The sequence below is a fragment of the Marmota marmota genome, unplaced genomic scaffold, assembly GCF_001458135.2.
Source record: "Marmota marmota marmota unplaced genomic scaffold, marMar, whole genome shotgun sequence".
In the NCBI taxonomy this organism is placed as follows: domain Eukaryota; kingdom Metazoa; phylum Chordata; class Mammalia; order Rodentia; family Sciuridae; genus Marmota; species Marmota marmota.
The window spans coordinates 3417665-3428459 of NW_025999862.1; the positions used below are offsets into that span (position 1 = coordinate 3417665).

The window sequence follows — 10795 nt, forward strand, 5'->3', positions numbered from 1 at the left end:
CGCCCCCCCCCCCCAAACCACAGGAATAATATACAGCTGAACCTGGGACAGGCCAACAGGCTGAGGGGGACAGAAGAAAGGGTGCTGAGCTCACTGGTCCCCAGGGCTTCTCCCAGGAAGTCTGAGCTGCCTGCCACCCCTGCCACACGGCCCCTGCATAAGTGGCTGTCCTCCGTCTCTTCTGCTCGGGGGTCAACCCTAGCAGATGTCCACGAGTGCAGAGCCTCCTCCCTAGCTCTCAAAAGACCTCGCGACCTGGGGAGCCTCAGCAGCTGCCGGGGCCCCCACGCACACCCAGACACGGACCCCCAGACGGCTGATGCGCCCAAGTTCAAACACTGAGCAGAACTCCAGACGTCACAGTAGCTCCATGATTAACTCACTGGGCTTCTCTGAGCCTCTATTTTTCACCTGTAAGGTGGGCCTGCCTCGAATGGGGATTCAACCCACTGGCAAGGACTGGGATGTCCTTGGCGGGCTGGGCGAGTCCGGGATGCAGTGTTCCCGAGAACTCCTGGGGCTTTTTCCGCCTCCGACACTGACTTTTTCCATCTCTGACTCAGAAGTGACTGAACTCAAAGGAACCTGAGGAGGCTCGAGGGACCTGGGTGGGGGAAGGGGCTTGTCTGGCTCTCCATCACTCCCGGCCTCAGGGTGCCGTGACTGGAGCCAGCAAGGTGGGGCGGCTGGTGAGCTCGGGAACCCGGATGGAGGGACAGGAAGGCCAGGCTGGATGGGAGGGGGGCTCTCGGTCTTAAATAGAACCCAGGCCATTGTTTCCCTGGGTGATTGTATTTTGTCTTTTGCCCTCTTGAGAGCAGCCTGAAGGAGGGGCTGCCTGGAAGTTCTAGAACACAATTGTTTTCATGGTGAAAATTAAAATTGTGTATTTTTTAAGTTTAAAAAAGCAAACTCTCCAAGGTCACGCGTTGGCTCCGGGCCTCCTGGAATTCAGGCCTGTCTGCTATTCTTCAAGGTGCCAAGTCCGGGGGCCCAGAGGCCAAGGTCACCTGGGGGCCATCCCTGGGAGGATGTCTAGGAAGCAGACCCAGTAGGACGCTCCGTCACCTCAAAAGCACCCAGGAAGGCGCAGGTGGGTCCAGCCCAGAGCCCAGTGTGGCCGACAGGCTCACTGTGGCCTCCCATGGCCTGGGTCAGCCTGGGGCGGGAGGGGGAGGCACCTCTGCTTCTAGGCTCAGGGTCAGGAGCGTCCCCTCCTGAAGCCAGCCACACCTGTGAGGAGGGGTCAGGATCTGCTCTCATCAGCTCACCTGGGCGCCAGCACGTTGGTGTTCCGGGTCCCCGTCCCCGTCCCCGTCTCCTTCCCCCAACTGTCTCTTTCTCTCCCCTCTCCTTTTCTCTCTTATATTTTATTCCTCAGAGAATCTCTGTGCAATTAGGGTTCCCACACATTTGGCATCTGGAGCCCCAGAGCGATGGCAGAGAAACTGACCGGGGGTTGGCCCATGAGCAGAGCTGGGCCGAGAATCCCAGCTTGGGGGTCCCAGGTGGACTGAGCGCTCATCCCCTCCACACTGGGTTGGCCTGGGGAGGCCGAGAGACCGCCTGCTGGACCCTCCTCCCGGCCTCCCCCCCAGCTCTGCCTGGCCCTGGAGGGCCTGCGGGGCAGCAGCACCAGCCCCTCCCTCCCCTCCCAGCCTGCCCTGCTCACTGAGGCCCCTTGGACACTCTGACCATGTTGGCAGCACCCCCCACCCCCAGCCCAGCACTCTAGGAAGAGTGGCCAGAGCCGGCCCTGGGCCATGCAAGCCCAACTCCCCACAAACACCTGTGCTCCCGGAGCGCTTCCCACTGGCCCCTGGGCCTGGAAAGGGGGTGTGGAGAGGAGCCGAGGTGAGCCGGGAAGTTGGACACAAATTTCCACCTTGGGAACAATAGCAAGCCCCTCTATGTGCTCAATGAAAGGAAAGTGACTACGACACTCGGAGTGACCAAGAGATCTTTACTGTGGCAGTGTCTGATCAACTGGAGGAAAAAGAGGAGAGGGAGAGAGAGAGAGAGAGAGCACCCAGCAGGAGAGAGTTTTTATAGCCCAAATCTAACGGGCTCTCTGGGTCTGCAAGCTGCCCCATTTTATAGACAAGGGGGCCACGAGAGGCTAAAGGATTTGCCCAGGATCCCAGGGTTTGAATCCTGCCTGTCTCCAGGGAGTGTGCTTCTGTGTGCCTTCCCACACCAGCTCAGGACTGGCCCCAGGAGCAGACCAGGCCCTTCCCAACCCTGAGATGGTACCGACAGGCCAGCATCATGGTGTGACTGTGGTCACAGGGGACCACCATTGCTTTCTTGAAGTTTTGAATAACTGGTGAACAAGGGCCCCTCATTTAGGATTTGCACTGGGCCCTGCCCACGGTGTGTCCAGCCCAGAGCCCAGATGTGGAGACGGGCTCACTCCTGCCACCCTCAGTGGGTCTGCAGACTTGAGGGCCTGAGGTCAGCCTGGGGTGGGTGGGGGAGGAGCCTCTGTTTCTGGGCTCAGGCAAATCCTATAACCACCCTAGGAACCAAAACCATGATCACTGAGGTCACCAAACACTCCATCTCCTGCCCAGTCCGGGGATGGGAAGCCAGGCCAGGAGCATCGGTGGAAGGAGGCCCTCTGGCCCCAGGGCCCTGGTGGCTGGAGGTTAGACTTGTAGGGCTCTTCCTTTTCCTCCAGCTCGGGGAGCTAGATATGTGTATCTGGCCGTACCAAGCCTGGAGCAGCTGCGTGGCCGTGACCTTGACCCCATTTGGGAATCAATCACACCTGCTCAGAGCCAGGCGCTGGGCTAAGCTGGCCCGGTTCCCAAGTATCCTTTCCCACACTCCACCCTCCAGTGGGAAGTGAGTTCCAGCATCCAGAGTCTTGCAGGGCCGGAAGCTGGGCCCCCTTTACCACAGTTACAACCCACCCAGGAGGGCAGACCCCTGTCCACTTGGAGCCCGGCGTCCTCACGCTTTCACACCATAATGCCGAGATGCTAAACCAGGCTGAGAAGCTGGACAGGGTCGAGGGGAGGTCCTGGACGTGGTGCAGCGAGAGCAGAGGCAGCAGGACACCAGAGCTCCACCAGCTCTTCCAATGCTCCCCAGTGGGACTTGAGCCTGGAACAGGATATTCCTGAGCTTCTCAGCAGCACCCGTGGGTGAGAACTGAAGAGCACCCTGAGGCCCCGCTGCTCAGAGCTGCAGTGGCGGGGCTCATTAAGATAAGCTCAGTGCAGCCCAACACGAGGGGTCTGTGTCCTCCCAATCCCAGCACGCTGAGACCAGAGTTTCTCTGGTTTGGCAGGAACCCTAGGGTGACCCCAGGGTCTACTAATGGTCTATCATCTCCGCAACGCCAAGGCTCCAGAAAAGGCCTGGGTGACACTTGCATTCACCCGGCTTGGAGTCAGAAGCCATCTTGAACTAATCACTGTTGGTGGAAGGAAGGAAGACTGGTGGCTGGGCCTAGTCCCCACGTGAGTGATGGCTGGCTGGGCAGGAGGAGCATTCTCCAAAGAAGGTGGAGGGAGGACCGTCCCCGCTCACCCCCAGCAGAGGGGCTGCTGTCCTCTCTAGGGGCACCAAGCCTCCCAGGCCTCCCCTTGTTCAGCAGGCAGAGGCACCCGTCTGGAACATCTTGAGGTGTGAGCTTCAACAGGGTCCAGAGGACCACATCGCATCCTTTATGTGTCCCCGTATCCTGCCAACGACCTGCCATATGATCACTGCTCTGCACATATTTGCTGGAAAGAGGGCTTTAGAGCTTTCTAGACTGCTTTCCAAATTGGCTGCACCAGTTTGCAGTCCCACCAGCAATGTACAAGTGTACCCCTTTCCCCACATCCTCGCCAGCACTTGTTGTTGTTTGACTTCATCATGGCTGCCAATCTTACTGGAGTGAGATGGTATCTTAGGGTGGTTTTGATTTGCATTTCTCTGACTGCTAGAGATGGTGAGCATTTTTTCATGTACTTGTTGATGGACTGTATGTCCTCCTCTGAGAAGTGTCTGTTCAGGTCCTTGGCCCATTTGTTGATTGGGTTATTTGTTTTCTTATTGTTTAATTTTTTGAGTTTATTGTTTAATTTTTTGAGCTTCTGGTTCCATCTCAAGTGTCAGCTTGGTCAGGAAGCAAGAGCCTATGTGGCTTAGGATCCTGTGCTGGAAGTGACAACCACAAAGTCATCTCAAAATGGGTTAAACAAAAAAGGAATATACCATCCACAGAAGGTGAATGTATTATTCACTTACATCAGACATAGAGTAGATTTCAGGACTGGTTTGACCCAGGGGCTCAAAAATGTCACCAAGGACCTAATTTTTTTCTTTCACTTCCCTGCCCTTCATGAAATTATTTTTATCCTAAGGCTGCCTTCCCTGTGGTCTCAAGGTGGCTTCCAGAATTTCCCCCTACTGCATACTTATCCCTCACAGAGAGAGAAAATCCATCTGTCAGCAATCAAAGCAGAAGTCCTGAGATCATTCTGCTTGGACCAGATGTCCACCCAGGAGCCCACAGCTGTGGCCAGGGATTGTCGTGTGCTGGCTGGCTTCAGCCAACAGGCTCCATTGCTCTCTGAGCTGCAGCAGAGTCCCCGTTTCCTCAGCATGAAGACTACGTGCAGGAGAGGCAGGTGGCCACCGGAGACACCAACAGTAGCAAAAGCCCATCCATCTTCCCTCACTCTACTCTGCAGCTGGTGGCCCTCATTCTGAGCTCCCAAGAACCCGTTTCCTGCTTCCCTTGCTGTTGTGGGGCTGTAATAATGGGTGTCGCAAGCCATAATTTGCCTGCCTGCACATTCGACCTTGAGCTCTTGGAAGCCAACTGCATCTGATCTGTGGCTGGGTCTGTGGGTCCCCTGTTGTCTCAGGGCTTGACCCCAGGTCCTCAGGCACCATGTGCATCCACAAAACCTGGACAAAACCGCCCAGAGCAGGACTCTCACGAAATAAATGTCTCTCTGCCCAAACAGGCCATAACAGCTTCCTGTTTGTCCCCTAAAATATATGTGCATATTCTTTTCCTTGCATGATTTCTTAATTTGGGAAACCCGCGTGTTAACTGAGGGGAAGAAAAGACCTATGACTGCAGGAAGCGGGTTACGGCCTCACCTCCTACACTTCCTGCTCTGGCCCAGGTGGGAGGAGGTGTGCATTTCCCTTCAGAGTGGGGTGGACATCAATGTGGTCACTCCCTGGCCCAGTCACAGCAGCCATGATGCCCCAGAGATCGTGGGGCAGCCACAGGAAACCCGGCAGCTCACAGTGTTCGGCACATCACAAGCCCAGGCTCTGGGGCTAAAAAGAGCCTCAGGCAAGGATCAAAGTGTTCTTCCTGCCCTGGAGGAAACCCCAGGGAGCAGGCTCATCACACTCAGTTCCCAGGAGGGCTGGGTCTCCAGATGGGACGCAGGACACTCTACCAAACTGTGCCACCTCCCTGCTATGTTCTCATCCCTGGGGTTCCAACCGCCACAGGAAATCTGCAGCTTCCCCCAGCCGCTTGGGCCTTGCCCGGCCTGTCCTAGCAAGGAGGGCAGAAAGACTCCAAGACCAGCTCCCAGACTCCGCCAGCCCATGGGGCAGGGCCTAAAAACAATGCAAGAAAGCACTCGTCACACATCCATGGAGTCCCAGAGACTGTAATAGGGCCATTTCCCAGACCTGTTCCTCAACCCAGCTGTGTAAACCTGCACACACACCCCCAGGTTCCTGGTGGAAACTGGGTCAGAGCACAAGAGACTGTGAGGGCCCGAGGGTGAGGGTCATGAGGGTCGTTCCTGCTCCTCAAGGAGACACAGGCTGGACAACTGTTCCACCAAAGTTTTGTTTTGCCAATCAGAGGTCAAGATCAGCTGGCCCCAAGACAGGGGCCATCGGGAACCTTGCACTTGGGATTTGAGAAGGAAGTGACAGGATGCCCAGCAGATGGCCTCGCTCCTTGCAGGCCCAGAGGGCAGAAGCAGCAGGGACAGGGCAGGAGGACAGGGAAGCATTTGGCACTCTGGGCAGGGTCCCACCAGGCTCGGGCAATGGTTTCCGTCTGCAGGGTCCCGGGAGACCATGTGGTTACAGTTTGGTCCCCAATCTGCGATTCTGTGGGGGGTGCAACCTTTAGGAGATGAGGTCTAGTGGAAGGAAATTAGGTTCTCAGGGGTGCCTGGATGGGGGAACCCCGCCCCTACTTGCATCTGACCACTTTTTGCATCTGGCCACCATAAGGAGAGTGCTCCTCCACCGCGTGTTCCCAGCAGGACGCACCGCCCTGCTCAGGCCCCAGGGGATGGAGCTAAGTGACCAGGGACTGGACATCCCAGGAGCCAACATGAGCCCTTCCTCTCTCCCTGTTGAGTGTCTTGGGTGTCCGTCTCCGTGATGGAAAACTGGCTGAAGTGCTCAGGTAAGTGGGCTAGGGTCCACGTCCTGGTCCTGACTTGGAGTCCGACACCCCCCCTCAGCCCACCCAAAGGCCAGCGAGGCCACAGCAGCTCGGTTCCTGTGCTTCCCATGTGGGGCTTCTAAGCAGGAAGGCAGGGGGCAGGCGGAGGGGCTGCTGCGTCCTCTGGGTGGGCCTCTCTAGGCTCCGAACACAGACCATGGCCAGGGAGGGAAGTCTAAGCGTGGGGGATTTTTTTCAGGGTGGAGCTGACATCCAGGTAGAACCTTTAGAACTATACACGGACAAAACCCTGTGACAAACCCCATCTGTGTCCAAGGAGAGATTGGCCTGAGGCAGCTGATGGCGAAGGACAGGAACTGGCTTCTGATGGCCACGAGAAGGAGACGGAGTACAGAACCCACTTTGCAAACCCCATTCTGATTCTGGCCTTTGTCCTGAAGGGTCACAGCTTGTCGAGGTGTTACGGTTTTGATGAGGTGTGCCCCAGAAGCTCGTGTGTGAGACAATGCAAGAAGGTTTGGAGGTGAAGTGACGGGTTGTGAATTAATCCCCTGATAGGGATGAACCGGGCGGTAACTGAGAGCAGGTGGGGGACACTGGGGATGTGCCTTTGGGGTATATACTTTGTCCTTGGTGAGTAGAGCTCTCTCCCTCTGGTTCCAGGTGCCCGTCTGGAGCTGCTCTCCTCCACCACACTCTTCCGTCATGATGTTCTGCCTTACCTCCAGCCCTGAGGAGTGGAGCCAGCCCTGTGTGGACTGAGGCCCCAGAAAACGTGTGTCTCCAAATAAACTTTTCCTCCTCTAATTGCTCTTGCCAGGTCCTTCAGTCACAGCAGAGAAAAAGCTGACTAAAACATGGGGCTTTGACCTGAGGGCGGCTAGCCCCAAGGTCCCTTCCCCACAGGGCCCCTGTCAGAATCTATGGCCTTCAGAATCCGCACCCACTGGCCTGGGCTGTGGCTTGGAGTGGAGGACTTGCCTCCCATACTGGGGCGCTGGGTTCCATCCCAGCACTGCAAATAAACACATTTATTTTAAAAATAAACAAAGAAGTAAAAAATCCATCACTGCCAGGGCATGTTGGGGTTTCATTTTTCTTTAGAAAAGTCATGAGTTTACTTTGCATTTGTCCTCACAGCTGCCTCCCCAACACACACACACACACACACACACACACACGTACTCATAAAACAGCCATCAGACACACAGACACAAACCCCTTTTATAGCGCTGGGGATTCTTTTCCCTCCCTCTTGGTATAGACACGTTTCTCTTTGAACCATTTTATGTTTTGTGTGTAAAAATTATGAGTGTGCTTTTATTCTGCCCTGTCCACCTAATATATCACGTACGTGTTTTATGTCTCCATCCTGATAGCACCGCCGTTGGAAAAACAGCTGGAGAAGATGACGCACTTAACCTGGGTGATTCTTCAATGGGCCCATTCAAGGAACAGTGGCTGGGGACTGGGGGGGGGGTTGCTGAAAATGTCACACAGAAACACATTACGTTATAGAAAGAATTCTCAGAAAGCCAAGCGCGGTGGCACATGCCTGTGATCCCAGCAGCTTGGGAGGCTGAGGCAGGTGGATTGCAAGTTCAAAGCCAGCCTCAGCAATGATGAGGCACAAGCAACTCAGTGAGACCCTGTCTCTAAATAAGATACAAAATAGGGCTGGGGATGTGGCTCAGTGGTAAGAGTCCCTGAGTTCAATCCCCAGTACCAAAAAAAAAAAAAAAAAGAACGAATGGCAGGCAGGCTGGTCAAAGGAGTAAGACAGTGCAGGCAGAGGGAGGAGAGTGGGGAGAGAGGAGGAGGAGTCCCTGAGATCTCAGACTTTGGCAGAATGAAAGAAGTTACCTGAAAGACTGACAGTCCTCAGCCTGAGGCCCGCTACCCTGTCCTGTACCAGGATGGCACATCCACACACAGGTGTCAGGCTGGTCACCAGGAGGGTTGCCCCACTGTGAGTTCGTTTCAGGCTGGGACTCCGCAGCAGAGGAGACCAGGCTGGTGGAAAGCTCTCTGGAGGCCTTGACCCTGCTCACCTAGACAGCCCCAGGGAGCACTGGCCTGTCACACACTCCAAGAGAATACAGGAGTGAGGGCCACTCTTCCTTCCTGGCCCCTCAGGCCTGTTTCCATGGTGACGAAGACCTCCTGCTGTGAAAGTCAGGAGGGGAAGCTGACCACAGGGCCTTGGGAGCACAGGAGCTTCCCAGCCCCCAGGGGCCTCCCTGCCGGTCCCCTGAGCCCCCCCCCATGGTGTCTTTTGTGTCTAGCTGTGCCTGTAAATGCCTCCCCCAGAGCCCCCTCCTTCTGCCTGCAGCTAGCACATGTTCCTCCACCCCCTGATTGATCTATTTGGGGAGAATGGGGGAAAACGACTCTTTAATTAATCCCCTGCCTTAATTAATTATTGTAATGGTTTTCAACTTGAGGGGAAAAAGAGCTACAACGTGCTTAATGCGTTTGTATGTCGACAAACAGATTCTCTACTTGGCAGAGAAGGGGAGGCCTGCTTTGGGTTTGGGGTTGCTGAGTGATTTATAAAGGTCATTAGCACCAGAGAGGCCTCCTGCCATGGCCTCAGGGCCTGGCTCTCCTGTGGGCTTGGGCCGCCTGCCCTTCCCTAGGCTCCCCATCTCCCCCCTCACTTTCCCTTTCCCCAGCGCGTTCCCTCTTCTGCCCCAGCTCTTTCCTGGGTTCCCCTGAACTTTCTCCCTGCAGCCCCTCTGACTGTCTCCCACCTTCTCTCCAGCCACCAAGACGCTTGAAGAAAATGGCTGCTGACAGACAGTCTTGGGGTTGCTGTCCACTGACTTCCTGCATCTACTTGAGGGCCTCCACAGGCATTCAGGGCACAAAAGGTGGACACTGGGTCCACTAACCTGCTTCTCCGTGGTGACCCCTCAGCTGGCCTTTAGAGGTGCCTCCTGCATCTCCAAGGCAAGAGGGCTACCTAGGGAAACTCGTGCTATGGAGACGCTCTCCAGGCCTCTGTGAGGCTGGGGGAAGAAGCTTCCAGCTTCCCCATGAGTGGGGAAAAGCTGTTTGGGCTGGTAGCATTTCTGGAAAGAAGGAAGGAGATGAAGTAAAGGAGAAAAACAGCCCCACAAATCACTCTTCAATGAGGTGAGTCTCCACGGCAACCTGCCCAGGGCTGAGCACCATGGAGCAGAAGATGCACCGTTGCCATGGAAACTGCATCCTAGAAACCCACTGGTATTGGTCCCTGTTTGCCTTTGCAGATGAGGTGTTGGGAGCGGGGCTAGACCTGTAGGGTCCCTGGGGGAACTGGGGTGGGGTGAGAGCAAGGAAAGAGACACACAGTGAGGCTTGGGAGAGCGGAGGGAAGAGAGGGGGGAGGAAGACAGAGGAAGAGAAGAGGAAAGAGGAGGAAAGGGGTCATATTCCCAGGAACCAGTTGGCCTGGCAGGAAGTGCTGTGTGTGCCAAGTGAGGGAGTGTGCCCATGCGCACAGAGTGGGGTGACAAGGCTCCAGCTGGGGCCTAGGTGGGTCTCGTGCGGTTGAGGCGCCCACCCACCCGGCTGCGTTCCATCTCTGGCTGTCGTTTATTCAAGTTGAAAAAACAGCCAGAATACCTGTGTGCTGACCACACAATCACCTGAGGAACCCAATAAACCCAATGCTGGGCTTCCCTTCCCTCCTCTTCCCCTGGGTGCTGAAGCACAGGTGTGCCAGAGAGGAGGTGATTGGAAGCTGGGCACTAAAGCCTGTCTCCTGCCCTAATTGCTCCCAGCCACCAGTTTGCCCTTCCTTTTTCTGGAAGCTAAGCTGCAATTGGGTGTGTAGCGCCACCTGCTGGTAGCTACTGGAAGGAAGACAGCAGTGACAGAATTGGCTGGTCCCAGCCATCCATCCCAGAACCTCAGGGAACTAACTCTTCAAGACAGGTGTCACACTACACCCTCCTCCAAGCCCTCCTCAGATGGCCTGTGTGCCAGATAAACGCTTCAGTCAAGCAAGCCACAGGGCGCATCTGGCATGAAGAGCCAGTGCCAGCTCTGGCAATGGTCAGCCACGGGGTTCCCTGCAGGCCCTGGCCTCTCGGGACCTCACTGTATGTCTGTGTCATGGAAGTAGGAAGCAATCACCCCTGGGGCTCTTTACAGCTTGGACAGTCTCTGAGTACTTTGCCTACAGCCAACATTCAGTCCCTATCTGCAGGATTCTGGTGAGTCTATGGGAAGGCCAAAGCCCCTCTCCCTCCACTGGACTTTCAGTACTGTCCTGTGGGCCAAGGCTCTGTAAGCGCCATGTGGTCCAAGGGAGCAAGGTGCAGGAGGGCATGAGGTCCCCATCACCTTCCCTTAGCCAAATAGGCCCTCTCAGCAGGGGGTGAAGCCCCCCTCCCCCCCCCCCACAAGCACTCC

At 55.9% G+C, this 10795-nt stretch overlaps 2 long non-coding RNA genes across 2 annotated transcripts in view; one reads left to right on the plus strand and one right to left on the minus strand.

Annotated features, from left to right (window-relative positions):
* Positions 1–858: 858 nt before the first annotated feature.
* On the plus strand, positions 859–7387 carry LOC125618538. Its single transcript, XR_007349881.1, has 3 exons — positions 859–1093; positions 6835–6917; positions 7058–7387. It is a non-coding gene; the product is annotated as an uncharacterized LOC125618538 (long non-coding RNA).
* LOC125618536 overlaps positions 2542–10795 on the minus strand; it is a 21629-nt gene continuing 13375 nt past the window's right edge. The window contains exon 3 of the long non-coding RNA XR_007349880.1: positions 2542–2668. This is a non-coding gene — a long non-coding RNA (uncharacterized LOC125618536). The remainder of the gene's footprint in view (positions 2669–10795) is intronic.